The sequence below is a fragment of the Harpia harpyja genome, chromosome 4 (assembly GCF_026419915.1).
Source record: "Harpia harpyja isolate bHarHar1 chromosome 4, bHarHar1 primary haplotype, whole genome shotgun sequence".
Lineage (NCBI taxonomy): Eukaryota > Metazoa > Chordata > Aves > Accipitriformes > Accipitridae > Harpia > Harpia harpyja.
In genome coordinates, this window is record NC_068943.1 from 17,535,977 (window position 1) to 17,554,817 (window position 18,841).

At 38.7% G+C, this 18,841-nt stretch overlaps 1 protein-coding gene across 6 annotated transcripts in view; it reads right to left on the bottom strand.

The window, feature by feature from the left end:
• LMO7 (LIM domain 7) overlaps window positions 1-18,841 on the bottom strand; it is a 135,638-nt gene that overhangs the window by 54,318 nt on the left and 62,479 nt on the right. The window lies entirely within an intron of this gene.

An 18,841-nucleotide genomic window follows, 5' to 3' on the forward strand; every position in this document is an offset into this window, starting at 1 on the left:
GGGAAAGGCGGAGAGGGAACGCAGCCGGCCAACACCCTCCGTGGGAATGCGTCCCCGTCCATCACCTCAGAGCCCGTCCTTTCATACTGCCTCTTGAGCATGGCACTTCCTTGCTGATCTCACATATTATGCTTCCACACTATTCTTAAATCCCTTATCAAAACAAAAACAGGCACTTCTAGAAACGTGCATCAGCCCCAGCAAGTCACCAGACACTAACATTATCCATTTCCTCACACTCTTTTCCGACTCCTCCCTGGGTGGTCCACCTCTGACGGCTTCCTCATATCCCAGTCTAATCTACAGGCTCTCCCAAGGAGAAAAATAGTATTCAGGATAGTGTAGGGCAGAAGGCATACCTGTCAAATAAAAAATAAAAATAAAACCCCCAAAACAATGCCCAGAAGAACAAGCCTCTGCAGAGGAGCCTGGCTGATTACCCGAGCACTCCTTGGCTCTCGTCTCAGGGGTGGGCAGGGGAAGAGGGATGGAGCATTGCTGCAGCAACCACTGGCAGAAAAAAGAGGAGACTGATAGGATCCTGCAGCCTCCTGCTCAAATATTAATCTGTATTAAAGAAAATTAAAATATTTATAATAATTAGTGTAGCTTTGTTGACTGGTCCCCTTTTGTGTCTTTTTCTTACTCCATTCCTAAAAAACCCTAAAAGTCAGCAGCTTCACTAATTACAGGTAATTAAACTGGGTATTTCTTCTATTGTTTTGTTTGTTTGTTTGTTTTTTCCAGGGCAAATCTAGAATTTTTCCCCAGTTTGTATTGGTCACTTTAAATTTCAGGTCTAGACTGGTACCTGTGCAAAAATAAATTGTGGGTATTTTATTTCTGAAAGCTACCAGTCACATGCCATATACTCTGGCCAAGAAGCATGAGAACATCCATTGACTTTCATGAGAAATGATGGACTCTCTGCACAAAGAAGTTGCAGAGTTGACTCCAAGCTTGCACAGAATGTTAGGAGTTCTCAAAGGAAATCAGTTAGTTCACATTCAAGAGGGTGTTTGAATTTCAGAGGTGAAATTAATTTTTTTGAAGAAAAAAACACTTCGAAATACACAGCAATTTAAATAGATTGACAGCTAGCTATCATATCACTACTTACACACCCTGTAGATTTTTATAACTTCCAAAGTATTGGTCTTTAGAACTTGGAGCATATTTGCTGAGTCTCTCCTCCTTTTATCTCCCTGTTGCCTTTTTTTTCTTTTTTTTTTTTTAACCTGTACATAATTCAATTGACCCTTGCACTAGGGTTATACTAAATGTTACCGCTTCTACCTTTTTTCCTTCCTTATACCTTCTCAAAGTTTTGAGATTTTTACATTCCCCCCTCCCAAGAATCAACAGACTTGAGCCCATCCTGTTGATCATCAGGATTACCACCTACGTTAACTTCTCTTGCATTTAGTTCTGAGGATCCTTTGCCCTCATTCCCCTCCACAAAACTAGACCATATTGTATAAATTTTGTAGATTAATTTGAAGAGGAATCCATATGGGGAACACCCAATTGTGCTAGCGTTCCTTACAAAAGGAATAGTTGCTATATCTGGGGAGTCACTCTGAAAAATAAGTATCAAAATAGGCAATTAAGTGCAATCCTGTAAGTTTTTAGAAATATATACAAAAACACACAAAGGTGCAGCTGTTAACTAGCACAGAAATAGTTCAACAGCTTTTTACCAGAAGATGTTCTGTATAAAGTATATTATTTGCTTTAGCTAAGCTGCAGCAACCATGGCAACTCACAGTTAGCATTTTTCAAGACAATACCGAAATTCACTTTCTCTATTGCCTGATGCCACTTTGCCATTATTAAATCAAGTATTTCCAAAATTGTTGTCCTTTTTACTCCCACTCTTAACACCTAACTGGAGTATTTCAACATCCCCTCTTCCCACAGGCAGATACCAGAGGTAATTTTGTAGAGTAGTCCTCAATACTGACTCATTTATTCCCTCTAAGCATTGCTCAGACACCTCTGCATCAACTCTGGGTACAGGTAAACAAGTTACTTCAAGGTAAGTTAGGGTAAATATTTTCCATCTACCAACTACTCCATAGCAACTGCCCGTGTGCACTCTCTTACCCTCGACCTCCAGGATTAATACAATTGTTCAATTTGGATAAAGCATTCACAGATGATCCCTCGGGAAGAGCTAGGATTTGGCAGGTTATACAACTTTGCTTGCTCAGAGAGACAGAGAGATTTTTATAGCCTCTATAATCAGAGAGGAGAAAACCAAACCAAACCTCGTGCATTCAATCTCCTCCCTTGGTCTATGCCTAGGGAAAGATTTGGTAAATGTAATCCTTTGTTATTTTTGTGTCAGGCAAACAGATGGTGATGTACAAGTGCCTTGTGTATAAGCAAAAGTTTACTACAGCTTGTAACACTCATTAGCAAGGTTTATTGAATTTCTCGGGGTGTGCAAAAAAAGATAAAAACCCATAACTCAAGTTTATACTGTATAATTTATACCAGATATTTGGCAATATATGCTGATAAAGAAAAAAAGATGACTGACAGTAACTTATACCGGATATTGCTGTGTTCACACCTGTGCTAACATCGAGTTTCACCAGCCCAAACAGGTATCTGCTCAGTTGCTGTTGTTCTAACGCATACACAGAAAACAATTCAGTGCAGTGGTAGCTCAGAGTTAACAGCAGAAACTACAGATGCCGTATCCGTGGCCCATGAGTGGGAAGTAATCCAGACTTCAGTCCACTCCAGTCGCCATCTCTTCAGGGGAGCCAAGACCCATAAATGCCAGGTATACGCATGAGGATGGATATATCCTCCTGAGATGAGACAAACCCCCTGCGTTTTGGGGGTATGTGGGATATGCAGCACCTGGGAGTCACTTTGCAGATTTCTGATGGCTCATTTTTTTTTCCCCTAGAGCAATTCCAATGTAGTGCTGGCCAAACTGCTGTACAGGAGGACAGAGAATTGGGACAGTGTCTACCCCAGCCCCTCTTTTAATTCTCAACTTTTGTCATATTATTAAACAAATAATGCTTTAGCAGTTTAAAGGGGGATTACTAAAAGCACAGCTTTTGGGCAAGTGTCACAGAGCTAAGACTTTGGAAAGAATTTAGATTTATTTATGGAGATGGACAGAGCAAAGATGACAAAATGGAGGTACAAGGTAAGTGCAGTTTATTCCATGATAAAGACTTTGGAAACAAGTTAAAGTGATTTTGGAATTTGTCCTTAAGTAGAAATAAATCACTACTGCATGACTGCATCATTTAGTTTAGTCTCTACATTTGGAATAAAAACTATTTAAAGGACTACTGGGTTTCCTCAGTAATATTTTGGCAAAATATTACACAAGCAAATAAGAAGCGCTGAAGAAATTATAATGCTTCCTTTTTGAAATTTTGCCGTATTTTCTCTATGTTTCTTTGGGTTGCCCTAGCAACACAGGGCACAACATCATCACTCACCACACCGACCACAAAAGTATGAAACACAGACTGAACCTGATTTCTCTCTATTGAAGTCAGTTCTCTATTAACTTCTGTTGGGCATATATGCATCAACCTAAGCGAGGTAAACAGATACAACTGAAGTTTATTATTTCCTATGTCTTCTTGATCTGCCTTCATTATGAAGACATATTTAGAGCCAGAAAAGAGCACTTCAATTAATGCAGAGTCAAATGTTAATCTATTCAGCCTTATCAGAAAAAAATACCGAAAGAGGATGTATTCCCTTGAACCAGCTCTCCCAGAAGACATGACGTGAAACAGCAACACAATTTAAAACAAAAACAAGATACAAAAATCAAGTAAAATTCACAAATTGTACTACTCTTAGAAAAAATGTGCCCTTTTACTTTGGGGAACAGACAAGATCCAAGATAAGCAGATATTATTTTCCATATTTGCTACGATTCTTACCTCCCCATCCTCAGCTCCTGTAACATCCACACGTAAGGGACCTCCTTAAAGATTAACTATTCTAATTCAGGTTCCTTATGGCTTCATATTTGTTTCTGCAACATTTGAAATGACTAAATTCGATTTGTTGCTGTCAATATTACTGGATAAGTATTACCTTTTTTTATTAGCTTTTTTGGGGGGAAAAGAATTTGTCCACCCCAGTGGACAACAGTGCTTTAAGGCTACTTAGAGCAGCCAAGTCAGAGGGTATTTTTAAACATTTGCTCAAAACATTAAACTTTTTGGGCCAGGTTTTCTGGCCAAGTTTTTAATGTTGGAAAAATGAATGCTTCTTTACTGCAAAGTGAGAGAATGGGTAAAAGTCCAAATACTTGCTTTGCCAGAATGTTAGAAAGCCTGTGTGGGAGGCAAAAAGAGGAAGGGCTCGGGGGGGGAGGGGAAGAAAAGTTAAGCTAGTCTGACCATATACCTCTGAAGTTGGAGAATTTACATCAATTCTGAGCATCCCAACCTACTGAAACCAAACATGCTATTAGTCACTTGAGAGTTTCTGTTGTAAAGTTAGAGGAGTCTGAGAATAAAAACTTGAACAAAATTAATGATATGGGAAAACAATCCCAGCCAGGGAGCTATAGATGATCTCACACCTCTCTTTCACTGGTAGTCATGAAGTATGTAATTTGTACCACAGAACTGATGACTGAGGGAAAAAAAAAAGCTTAATACACCAATTAAGACACCACCAAAATGCTCCAACAAGCTATTACAGCTAAGTCTGGTGGCAGGGAGGGAGTGGAACAAAACGATCCGATTCTGCTCCAAGTGAGGCCATGGCAATATTCCCAACATCTTTAATGAGTGCATGAGTAAATGCTAAATTAGGAATCTTCCTTCTCATGAGAAAGAAGATACTATATGCACCAACTCTTGGAAACTACAGTTAGCCATCTGCAGAATCTCACCAACTGTCTAGCCAGATGAAGCACTGGAGAAGTAGGCTCCTTAAAACACACACGGTGGTTGTAAGCTATTCTTCCCAGAAGTCAATCAAACTGCAGAGCCAGGATAACACAAAAGTAACCCTTGGGCTCTGGAAGAGGCTATTCTACAAACGCTTGCCCCAACAATCCTCATCATTTCTACACAAAGACCAGGCGGTTTTTTTGATCCAGATAAGGTTAACAGAAACCTTGAGACTCTCATCTAGGAATTCACAGCTTCTGAAGACTAAGGGTTTCTTGAAGACCCTGTGAATGGCAAGCATTATTGCATTTAATCATTGCAAAGATTAAATCAAACTAATGGTTAAACTGCAAAGTATGTCAGTTCGCTATGAGGCTCAGCTTCATAAGGGACAGTATGCATGTTGCATTAGTGACTGCTAAATCCAGACCTGCTACCTTGGAAGTGTCTATGGAAGCAGCCATAGACATCTCAAGTTTTCAGTCCTATCTGATTCAGATATCCCAACAACAGTGCTGTCACTATATTCACTGTTTTACAATTCAGTGAAAAGCCAAGACCTTATTACCCCCAAATTAAGACTGATGATCTAGACAGGATAAGAAATGCAAAGGCAGCTCGATAAAACTAATTGGATATTTCTTCTCGATACACTTAATTCTAGTGTAGCCTACCTCAGACAAATTACTATTGGGGAAGAATCACACAAGAAGCCATCTCAGAGGTCTCATCATCAACATGCACTTTGCATCAGTGAGACTCAATAACTTCCAAGGTCTGCCCTCTTTTTCACCTCCAGGCCAGCAGAGCTACAAGAAGGAATTAACTCAGTACAATGGAAGAATAACCAATAGCATCCTCCAATGAGGAAAGGATAAATCAGTCTCTGCTGATGGGTTAGGAATAGGTTGTCAAACTGCAGCAAAACTCAGTTGCTCCTTGACAGGAAGGCAACCACCATAAAGTACAGGAGAAAAGAACGGGATGGAAATACTTTCACCCTTTGACCCACAGATAGCATACATGGGAGATAACCTTGAGCGTTATCATCACGTTTGGTTGCCAGATGGCAAACTGTTGACCACATTACCCACACAACACTTCAAGGTTTTTTTGCAATATATTTTCACTTTCTTGCTGCATAGCATTAGATAGGTGGAGAAGGCCATGAAAAAGTAGCTGGAGTGCTCTTTAACATATTATCCTCTCTCTCCATTTCACTGTAGATGCAGTTAGTGGCTCAACTAACCTGCTAGAGTATACATTTTTAAAATAAATCTAATAAAAAACATTGTTGATGTTTTAGCAAGTGAAGGTACAAAGACATGCAACAGTCTTCATCATCAAGGAAATACATTTATGGAAGAGTAGTACAGTGTACAAGTTTTCTAAGATACTCAAAAAGAGCTTATACTGCAGTGTAAGTTATGCAAGCCTCATCTTTAATAATATAAATCAGTACTATCAAAAACAACTCATGATATAACAGATCAGCCATCTGTTTGATGCTAATTTATTGGAAGACACTGATTCAGAACCACTGCAGTAGTCAGATATTTATTGCTCAAAGAGAAAGAAGATGAATGTGAAGTCTTCTGCCACACTACATTTAAAGCTCTTTGCTTGGAAAACAGCACGCTGAACACAGGTAAAAGTATGCACCCCAAAATTTTTTTCAGGTGGGAAAGAATCTGTGGAAGCTTTTACTAGGTAAAGAAAACCAGAACTGTTGCATGAACTCTGGACAGAATTTCAAGTATGTAATTATTTGAACTATTATTAAAAGTCACATAGTTATTACTTAAGTCCCTGAAGGAAAAACCCTAAACAGACACAGGATAGGTACACAGGTGAATATATTTGAACTTTTTTGAATAATAAAAGTTACCAACAAAAACCAGGCAATGCTTCAAAAAGGAAAGCCACCAGGAAAAGAATAATAAATTAAAAGCAGAGGTATCATTCATTGCAAAGAGAAAAAACAAACTACTGTCAAAAGCACTCCCAAATAGCTTCTCTTTTTAAGCAGTGACATTGAAATTTTAGCATTGATGAATGCTGATAGCATAGAAATCAGCAGATTGGATGTGAAGTACACAGGCCTTTTAAAATACATAAATGCACATTTAAATTCATTCTGTGATGATTTACGATGTGTATAATCTCAAATACGCTCATTTTGAGTGTCATACCAATTCCCCTCAAAAATATGTTCACTAACCTGCTCATGATTCCAGACCAACTTACAGAAATAAAAACTGTTTTGAAATTCTGCTTTCTTCAAAAGGCATTTATTTTTGCTAATTTTGGCTTGCATAGAGGATCCTGTGTTTCACGGGTACAACCGAGCCTTGCCAAAGTGCTTTCAGAAGTTGAAGACTGGCCAGGGAGTACCACCAGTAGTAAGAGAGCTTTAGTCAAACCAAAAAGCAATTCTCTATGAAAAATGAAACATGGAATTATCCAACGAACACAATATCACAGTATTTACTCTCTTAAATAATTATTCATTTTATTGCAGGTACAAGGATTAGAATGGACTGCAATTTGCTTTGTTTAATGAGTCAACTTCTTTTTTTTGCCCTCTCTCTTCTACAAGGCTTTTAAGTTGACCATCCATACCCAGTTTCTCTTATACTCTTGTATTTGTCCCTGTACCTTGCTGTGTTGACCATCACTTAAAAAAGAGCCACACACTTTCAAGTCCTGGCTATAAACTAATTTCTGCTATATCCTCCACCACCAAGGAAAGCAGAAGGTAATTTTTTCTAGTAATTACCCACTAATTATTTTTTGTATGTAAGATTCAGGGCATTACACACTTTAATAGGCAAATACATGGAAACCTCTACAGATACCTTTTGTAATACCATTAAAGACTAACCTTTTATAACCGTCACCTGCCCTCTACTTCAAAGCATGCACTCTTTGAGGCTGACCTGGTGTTGCTGTTTGTTTTGTGAGTTGCCTGGCAGAGACATCTGAGCAATGGAGACTGAAAACAGCAAGAAAGCATCTTCACCGGGTATCCCAAATTAGCTGAAGAGTTATCAGAAGGCTATTCTGAATGACGGCTGCAGTGGCACGCGGACTACCTACGGCCAAGGAACTAGAAACTGAGAAGATGCTACCCCTTCTTCCTTTACAGTAAAAGCAGATTCTAGAATATTTTACAGGTAAAGATTAATCTTAATACACTTGTTTTGAAACTGGAGGGAGTCTTCATAATTAAATATAAAGCATTAACAAAGAAGTCACAGTACCAAGAGCTGAAGTAACCTGAAGTAATTAGCTGGAGTACTCTCTCATGAGTGAAGGTAGAAAAAACACTGTTTAGTAGTTTTCTTCCACCGTTTTCACTGCTCCTTATTTCAGCTCATAAGGAGCCCAGACTCTGCTGTGACTACAGATGCACAAATAACAGAAACATGTTCCATTAAACGTTGTATGCCAAAACCTACATGCAATTAAGCTTGACCAAACAGTTTCTAGGAGCTTGAACATATTTGCTTTCCTGACAAAAATTCGGCAAACAAAAGCTCCTTCTATAAGGTACACATGCCTTTGGTACATGTCCATCAAAAAGATTCCTTCCCCGGGAGATAAAAGCAAGCTTCTCTCTCTCCTCTGACTGATCAGACAGCTATACGTCATTTCTACATGATGGAAACCACACAAACACATTCCTGGGCAACAGGAGACAAGAAGAAATTTCCAGTGTTCACTGCTTCCCCACCTCCCCTGAACCAGAACTAAGCTAATACAGAAACTTTCAATTCAGGCTCCTCTTGGACCCGAAAAAAACCCCAAAAGCTGTAGGTACACAAATGCAAACCATTCTGCCATATGAAGTGTTGTATTTGAAAGTGCGAAAATGCATTTCGGTGATGCTGACAATAAATTGCAATGCTTCTCTAATACTAGTGACCAGCTGAGATCCATTTCTCCATCACAGTTAACAAAAGAAATAAAGGGCTTGATTCTTTCACATTAGCTTTGAAGCAAATCTTGCTGCAATTTCTTTTGTCCTCGCTACATTGTTCTCTAACAAGTTCTGTAGAGGAACACAGTAATTTAGGCAGAGCTCAGGTTAGATGGCTACACCAAGCAGCACGGTACAGAAATACTGAAGGTCTTGTGGAAAGGGAGTGATGGGTGAGGGAGAAAGCTGTGACGTGATGTTACTCCAGCAGGACACAGTCACAGGTGCCTACAACCCACGCTCCAGATGCGCCGTGGTGGGACACAGCTCTGAGTCAGTGCTTGCAGTATTAGCAGAAGAGGCTGCTGTTCCCATAGCTCAGGTGTTAAGCCAACCCAGCAGACCTTATCATGCAGACCTACCTCCGATGAAGTAAATTGAAGGGAAGCTATGTAATCCCAGCACCAGTGGACTCCTTTTTCTTCACAAACTATGCTACTTGGGAAGAAGCGTTCACTGGTTTTTGAACTACTTCTACTTCACCATTTTCACTTAAGTGTTCACACTTGAACCAAGCCTTTGTCTTTTATTCTCCTCATATATTGTTATGGTCAGTTTGTATTCCTATTTAGACAGTTTTTCAAGCCATTGCACTTTCTCTGTAAAATTAATCCTTTGGGAAAAGATATATAGTAAAGGCTAGAAAAAAAAAAAAAAGTCCTAAAAAGTGAACTTATTCCATGTGCTAAGTTCATTCTTAAGATTAAGATTTCCTATCTCTTCTCAGCCCTATTTCAGTTCAAGTTTGAGTTCAGTAAAGATTTTTCAACCACTCAGATTAAGCGTTAGTTTGAGAATGGACTTTGAATCCCCTTTGGATTCAGATTCTTCTCAGTTTTTACCTTGTCCAGACTTCTCCCACCCTTTCACGTAAATACACTTTCTGAGAAAACCAAGAAGCACCAGCACTTAATTCCAGCTTTTCTCCTGATAAAACTCATGCTGTTCATTAAAGGAAAGAAGTTTATCAAGCGACTTTGGCAGAAACCTGACACAGCATAAGCATGGAGTACCAGCCTTAGTTTATTTTGAGGATCTGAACCAGCACGCTCTTTGAAAGCGGTGCTGGAAAGCCAGATGATGAGCTGGATGCGTCCTCCTGTGTACCCAGCCTCAGGCTCTGCTCTCAGGTACTGTGCACTCACTGCTCATGCCATACCCAAGCAAACAAAGCTTGGGAACACTTGCTTGGGTACCATGTTCGGTGCCATCAGTCCCAGGATTCACAGATTTAAAACGCCTACCCCATCAATGAAAAAGAATACTGAACAAAAAATAGAAGTAGTAATTTACAAATGCAGTCACATCATTTTGGTGATGATCACCACTGCAGCCTGACTACACCACCTGGATAAGTGGAGATTTCTGTATAGGTGATTTAATAACTAAAACTAGCTTGTTGAATACATTCACAAATTATTCAAACAGTATTAGAGAAAACTGAATTACACTAAGGAATATGGTCACAGCTCAGAGGAAAATGCTTCAGAAAGACAAAATTTTCTTTATAAAAAGTATCCTTTTGCAAGAGATTTTTTTTCCTCTTGAAGGAATGAAAACATCGCAATGAAATGGCAGTGCTAAGTGACTTCTGTATGATTTCTCAACAGCAGTCAACATTCAATACGAGAAGTGAGCTCAGATTTCAAAGAATAAAATGTTCTGCACATTTTCTGTCACCGCACAAAGTAAGCATTTTGCAGGACGAGCATAGCAGAGGAGTATCATTACTGATGCATCTTATTCTGTGCTTATTCAATCTGGGTGGGTGTGCCTTCTGTATAACCATCTGATGTGCGATCTTACAGTTACATTACCCATGCCAAAATCAGTAACAAAACCTCTTAAATTAACAGATCTTTTTAGAGCAAAAGTAGGTTTTAAGTAATGATGCTGAATATAGTACATGCAAATAAATGTGCCAGTTTACTTGAAGAGAACTTGAAGAGAATTTCAGCCATTCTTATTTATTATTCTTATGAAGCTTTTACTAAAATTTCAAATGGTTTGATGAAAAAAATCATCAAGTGTTAAATTTCTAAGAACTCATAATAATATTTTTTCCCCTATGATTACACAAGCTGGTCACCTATAGAAGTAGTCAGATACTGGCCTAGATTAAAAGAGATTTATATTCCTTCCCTACCATGATTCTATTCATCTCTTCAGATACCTCTGCATGCCATGTTCCATACTTGCTAAAGCTTAGCAATGGTAGATTGCTTGACTGCTCTAGCAAATCAAATTAATTACTTCCATAAAATCTGTGTCTGATTTCTTCCATATACTCCTCCAAGAAGCAAGACTATCATAGATCTACAGAAGTTAAAAGAGCTTTAGTGGGATGTGACCTTTCCAAAACACAGGAGTGTCCATACTGGGCCAGATCAAATTTATCTAGCCCAGGATCCCATCCTCCCCTGCAACCCCAAGTGGTTGCCTAAGGAAGAGTAAAAATAGAGCAGGCAAGATGCTTCTCCCTCGGGGACTTCCCTAGCCAGATGTGGTTTCCTTGTATTAAGTAACTCTTAAAGAGATTTCTCTTCTGTGAACTTCTCCACTACCTCTTGAACTCAAATAACTTTTATCATCCACAGCATCTGTTGATGAGGAAGCCTACTGCCCCTTCATTTGGTTCATTGATTATTCATATAACACAGGACACAGTGACTAGCTGAACCACTTTGTCCATGCCATTCGCTAGGGTTTTTCTGTTTGTTTTAAGCTTGCTACTTTGTCCACCCCTCCTCTTCATCCATTGTCTCTCTCTCAGGCTCAGGACTCCTAGTGTGTTTAATTAAACCTGCAGTAGAAGCTATTCCTACTTGGTCAGAGAAGCATTGCGAGGATGAAGGTGTTCTATTTCCATAGAGCTGATTTTGGGGGTATTTGGGGAGGTGAAGTGGAAGAGCAACAAAAGGGAAAGTGATCAAACTCCAAAGCTTCAGATGGTATTTACAACACCAGCAAATTCCAGATTACCTGCAGCAGCACACTGATGTACCATTTTTTTGCCTATTCCTAATACTTCTTAACAATGCTTGGGGTTTGGGTGGGTTTTTTGGGGGGGATGGTGGGTTTTTTTGGTTTAGTTTTCTTTTTTCTTGGACTGGCACTGAACACCAAATAGATACCATCGCAGAACTCTCACAAAACTCCTAACCCTGTTACCTCAGGCCTGAGCAGTATCAGCTGTTCCACAACTCATAATTTTATACACAAAATTGGAATTGTTCCGATTTTCCTGTTCTCACTTAAGTGATACAAGTTTTCCTTCTATTTTACACATAAAAAAAGAACACAGTTTCTGAAAAAATAACCTGCAAACTACTATTAAAAGCTGTTCACTAGAGTATTCGATACTGGTAAATTTGGACAGATTAGGATTAGTTTGTGGAATTGTGCAGTAACTCCCTAACTGCACAGATCTGTGATGGAAATACATCGCATCTTCAAGTCAAGCCATACACAAATACACTGTGCCTTCTGTTAACTTAGGCATTTTTAGCTACCGCTTTACCAAGTACATCCCTCACCCCAGAAAACAATCACAGCTGAGAGCATCTTACAAACATCAGGTCACGGAGTTAAAAAGAATACATTACTGTACCATAAATCTGACAAGCATATTTCAGCGTTTATTCATAGGGCACAAGTGGCTGTCTGTAATTTAATAGTCTTTACAAAAGCAGAAGTATTTTGAACTTAGCCTCCCTTTCCCTGCCCCAGTTAAATATTTTATCATGTAACACACTGGAATCCACGTCAGTTGATGCATATCTGTACATACTGGGTTCAAAGGTGTGTACATGTTTACATTTGCAGACATTTTTTCTAGAAGGGAAAGGAAAGAGGAAATACCTGCATTAGTCAACCTTCTTACTCCAGTCCCAGCAATCGGCCGCAGCAGCTTTCAAAATTTTTCTTTCTGAGTCAGTTTCTGATACCACGTTCCCTCCCCGTGCAGACGGGAGTGCAGGGAGGGCGCAGTCAATACACCGGAGGGCAGGGCTGGAGGGAAGACTGGCTCTGCAGGAACCTCATGACATTCAAGGAGGACAAAGTCTGAGTCCTGACCCCGGGATGGACCTAACACCCGCAACGGCAGAGCGGGATGGGGAGCCGGGCCTGGGGGTCCTCTGCTGGGCTGAGCGTCAGCCAGCAGCAGACCCCAGGAACGTCAGCCAACAGCACCCGGGGCTGTACGAAACGGACCATGGCCAGAAGGCCGATGGACCTGATCATCCCCCCTTTCCTCAGCCCTTGTTACGCCATGTCTGTAACGCTGCCACCTCCAGTTTGGTGTCCCCTAGCACAGGAAAGACATTGATAAACTGGAGCAAGTTGAGTGGAGGTCACCAGGATGGTCAGGGCTGGAGATCCTGAGCTTGATCGTCCAGCTTGTTCAGCCTGGAGAAGAGTTCTCCAGCTGGGTTTTCTTTTGTTGTGTGGTTTTTTTTCCTTTTGTTTCTTAAAGACAACAGATCTCTATCATTTAAAAGAAACATGAAAAGATCATGCCTTTGTGTGGTTAAGCTTGGCTGCTATCTAGCACTCTTCATTCGCCCCCCCCCCCCCCTTGTCTTCTAACCATGTAGTGGGACGTTTTTTAACTGATTTCAGTGCCAAGATGAAAACGACCCTGCAACCCTCCTGACATGCGCTTTACTAAAATATTTGATTTTGTTACTGCATTACCATTACGTTCTGTAGTACTCACAGCAGAAAACCTGTTAATGCCACTTTTAAGGATACTATAAGTGCTCCAATGAAGCAGTAATAACAAATAGAATTGAAATCTCTGCAAGCTCTGTAACAATAGTATTGATCACAGCTGAGGAGTAAAAGTGGCCAAAATTAGGGTTTTGTATGAAGTAGGGTCCAGAACTGTCGATATACTGTTCAGCTTTACTGTCTCTTTTTACACTGTTCAGCTTTACTTTCTCTACTTACAGAGCATGGTTAACTGACAAACTCCTGTATCCATGGAAAACTTCAAGTCAGCTTCCCCCAGTATTTAAATATAGGAGCTCTTCGTATTGAGTTGTCTGTCTACAGAAAAGCTAACTGAACTTCAGCAATTTAGCTGTAAAATATAATTAAAATTATATGATAGTGAACTTGAATATATGTTTCTGTATAATTGATCTAACCTTAGACAAAAGCACCTTTTTTGTACAAAAAAAAAAATCACCACCAAAAAATGCAGGTTTTCTCTTTACCTTCTTTTGTAACTCACCGTTCCTTATCCAAATTGCTTTCCTCTCTCTACTATATTGTTTTATAAACTGCATTTAATGCTTGGATGTTAGGGTATTGATGTGCACACTCAAAATGAATACAGGTGCCTAACGTTTGCATGGATTCCCACAGGAATCCTAAAAGGTTAGAGACACTTCTCTGAGCACGAAGCAAAAGAGGATTGAACAAGTATTGTAAAGGCTTTCAGTAATAATGGTTCTGTACCCTCATCCCCCAAGAGTTATTGCAGAGATACTTTTAAAATGTAATAGGATCAAAAATGAAGACTTTGAACAAACCAACACCTTTCAGCAGAAAGCAACTGTAACTTCCCTCAGCAAATCATTCAGTTTTGTAGCATAACTATTTAAATTCCAATATAAGGCTATAGATCTGTGTCACTAGAGATACCTGAATTGCTCTCACTACAACTAACACATACTAATGTCATTTCTATCCAAATATTTTCAGACTCCTCCTGTATACTTGTAGGTACAGGTATACGACTCCAGAAGCTTTTCATTCTTACAGCAGAATCATCTCAAGAAATACATAAATGGCAAAATCAAACACTATCAAGAGTATAATCCCATAAAGGAAGTGTAAATTATTAACTGTTAAATTACTCAACAGAAAAAATGAACAGTCTCAAACATTGCTCTTAATGACCAGAAACTTCACAGATAAAGTAGAAAGATCAAATAGTACCACACCCAACACTTCATAGACTTTACACTGAAGAGTTGGAGATAAATTTCTTGCGGGTATATGGTCCAAAGTCTGGAACATATTTTATTGCCTACAACGGTTTTACTGGAATGATTTAAAGCTTCTGCAAATTAATGACATGAGCGTGAATATTTTACACTAAGCACAACAGTTTCACAAGACTGAAAAATACACTCCATTTTCATTTTCTTTACCTTTGCATAACTGTCATCAGTATGAATAAAAGTTAAACGTGCAAAATGCATGATCTTGAAATTAGTTACATCCTAAACAAAATAAATACAGCAATTTCAATGTTTAGAATATGGCTATGCCAAGGAAGATTAGCTGCTGTAATATTACCCATTTCTATGAAAATGCCCACAGCAAAAAGAAAATTTCCACACTTAAAGTCATAGGAACATTTCTAGAGTCATTCTGAAGTGAGGGTGCTGCACTTTTCCATTTCAAGGGAAGTATCACTAGGAAACTCAGTTACCACAATAAAAGCCTATTACAACCACATGTGTAAGAAATATTATTTCCCTGGATATAAGAAAAGAAAAGAAAAAGCAGCATTCATTGTTCTAATTAAATTTTGGTTAATGGTTTCCATTGCAGTTTAAGACCCACAAAACGCTGTCTTTTATTCCTTTCATCTCAACTTGCATTCAAAGATAGCTTCTTAAACCTTTATGCCCAAGTCTTCTGGGTGATTGTAGTCACACAGGTATAAGCTGGAAACCTGACACAGGTATAAGATTAGGGCTAACTACCATCATACTTCTTGCACTGAAGCACTTGGCTTTCATCCAGTCCATGACTTTCTATTCTACACAAAGTAAAAAGGCAGGAAAGGGGGGTTCTGTGTTGTGTGTTTTGATTTTTTTTTTTCTATTTTTGAAGCCAAATTAGAACTAGGTTTTTCAACTCATTAAAATGTGTGTTTCTTGGAAAAAAAAAAAATCAGTACAGCAAATTCAGGTTCAGCTCCATCATGCACTCTTATTATAAGCATGAAATTCTTGAGCAAAAAAGTTTTCAATAAGATATAGTAACTCTGCAAATATATTAGATATGGAAGAAGACCCAAGTACGAATTCAGTGTTATCAATAGCAAACACCAGCTCTGAGCTACCTGATCACAAACTGACTTGCACTGTCTCTCTCTCTGACAACGCGAGCCAATTTGTGGTGAATTTGTCTCTCTCGACTCTGCCTCCTTTGAGCAAAATACGGCAGCTCTTCTCAAGGCACAAAATGGGATAAAAGTCCCAAGAGTATCTCACCATTACACCTCGAGCTTCCAGGTAAGTCCTTTGCCAGACAGTTCAAAGGTCTGGGCATCATTCGCAAAGCAACCCTAAAAAATTCCTCCTAGGATTGACAGGTGGTACTACTTTCACAATTAATGCTCTCCAAAAACCAGATTTCTAAGAGCACTGACAACAATCCTCCACTCAAGAAGACAATCTTTTCAGTGGTTTCTATGCAGATTGCTTTCTTTAGTGATCTATTCAGCAGTGGTAGCATTCATCCCATAGAACAGAAATTTCATTTTGCTGACCCTGCAGAAGAAAGCACCCTGAGCAGGAAACACACGTGGAATCAGGAAACCCGGCATATTCCCCAGGACTAGACAGGAAGAACATGAAAGTCATGAGAAACTATCAACTTTTATAAAAAAAAAAAAAAAAAAATTAAAAAAACCCTGTTGTCTAATTAGAAACTAAAATCTACAGTTGCTTTCCTACCACATGAAGAATGGGAAGTTGCTAAAGGACTGAACATAGAACTGGAAGAAGCTACATCTGCGTTCAACCCCTCTCTGCTACTGCTTCACTGGTATTTTCAGGAACCTTATTATACCTGCACATTTGGTGGTTGCACCCAAAAAGACAAGTGAGGCAACTTCATCACTGAAAGGAGGCACTGGTATTACTGTAATTTGAATTATGGGATGAAGAAGGTAGGTACTTTGTGTTTGGCTTTACTGGGTGCTAGAAGGCTTCCTTTTCAACAGCCCCTAAAAGGAAATGGTTGCTTAGTAAGGGACAATAGTTTTGATATGGCAGGTAGTGATTCTATATGTTTCCTTAAAATAGTTTATGGTGGTATAATGGGTATAATCATTCAATTCTTAATTAATCAGAAGAAAACCCCATGAAATGTATCCTGCTCCAGATGGACAAGGAGATGCAGAATGTAAGCTTACAACTGCATCACTTAGCAACTATTTCATTTTCTCAGGCTTTATTTTAAAAACACCTAATCTCCGAACAACTTTTTTGTGGTATTTTAAATTCAGAAAGTATTATCTCTGAGCTGAAATAGAGAGCCTGTCTCAAAAATTCAGCTTCTGAAATGCATGAACACAAGGATGAACATGACAGATAACAGTTGTTACTTCTCTCCAGTTGGCTGTAGTTATATAGAGCTTTATGCTACAGAGAGCATTCAAATTTTTCCAGGATTGCTTTCTGCTTTAGGAAATGATGAAAAATAACTGAGCTGAAGGAACATTAAATCAATAGATAAAACTATCCAAGTTACAAATGTCAGGGCTAGAGTCAGAGCTCCGTTACTTTGTATCATGTACACACTTAATACCGCTTCAGCAAGACTTCTCCAACAGGGTTGTCTGTGTCACAACTTTTATACTTCATTTAGTGCACAGGATTGATACCAAGTAAGTGAAGAAGTACAGAGCAGCAAAAAGTTGAAGGCCTTATCCAAATACCAAGTTCTGCAAAGTGCTGAGACATTTCCAGCTATCTTTGGAGACAATTTTTGAGTTTCATTCAAGACCTACTCTAAATATAGCCCTGTAGTAATAATATTAATAGAAACTAAATATTATGATTTGATATTTTATTGAAGAATGGGATTAATATAGTGAAACTTCAACACCAGGACTCAGGTGCTTGTGGTAGCTTTAAAAAAGTTTGCCAGGATTAAGGCAGTGAATTGTTTCATAATTTTTTTGCTTAGTTAAATATTTTCATCTATTAAACCACCATTGTTTGGATTTATTAGTAGTATTTAATGAGATTCTTTAAGTGGATACCTCATTTTACAGAATTAGATTCTTTTTTCAGACAGAAGAAATAATTTGCTTGAAAGACAAGACAAATTTCAATTATACCATCCATCTGATTGTTCAGGCTTCCTTCTTTAAAACTGCTCATTGGGATAACACATTCCATCAGAAGTCTGCTGTCTGCCTAAGCAAACTCTCACTTTTAACTCCATGGCATGATTTTACTAAGAACCCTTCCACAGCTGGGAACAACTGGGTGTGTCACCTCTAAAGAGCTGGGTAAGGAAGTGCTTAACATTTTTAAATAGTAACCATGCTGACAACTGAGAGTCTCTAAGCTCGCATTACATTCTTACTTTGATAGAACTAAAAAAGAATCAAATGAAGTATTAAGACAACCTTGCATTACTATAAAAAAAAAAATAAAAACAACCCACAAAAAACCCCAAGCTGCTGGGCTTTAAAATAACATCTCCTCTAATTAAAAATAATAAAATCCTAGGCTAAAAAAAAAAGTCAAATATACTGAAGGAACTGAAAAGGCACACACATGCATTTACACAAATAACTAGCCACAAAACAAGAAGATATGCACATGACTGCCGGACTCTGCCGGTATGTGAAGAATAAAATCCATTTGGATATTCTTTATTGGAACACATGACACATTACTGTACTATACCATTGAGCAATAACTTCTGCAGATTTACAGAAAGACTGAACTATAAATCTCAGACATTAACCTACACTCCCATTTTCATTGGCAGAAAAGAAACCATCCATGCCAGTATATTTTTTCCACATCACCCCACTACTAATCTCATCGCTGATCTGGCAAAGCATAAAGTTTGCAAGGCTTTGAACAGCAACCAGTAATTTTAACCAGCCCTCTTCACACAAACGTGTAAACAATAAAATTTTAAGGAGCTTTTTCTTTGCAAAAAAGATAATCACATAATCACTTGGAACTGAGAG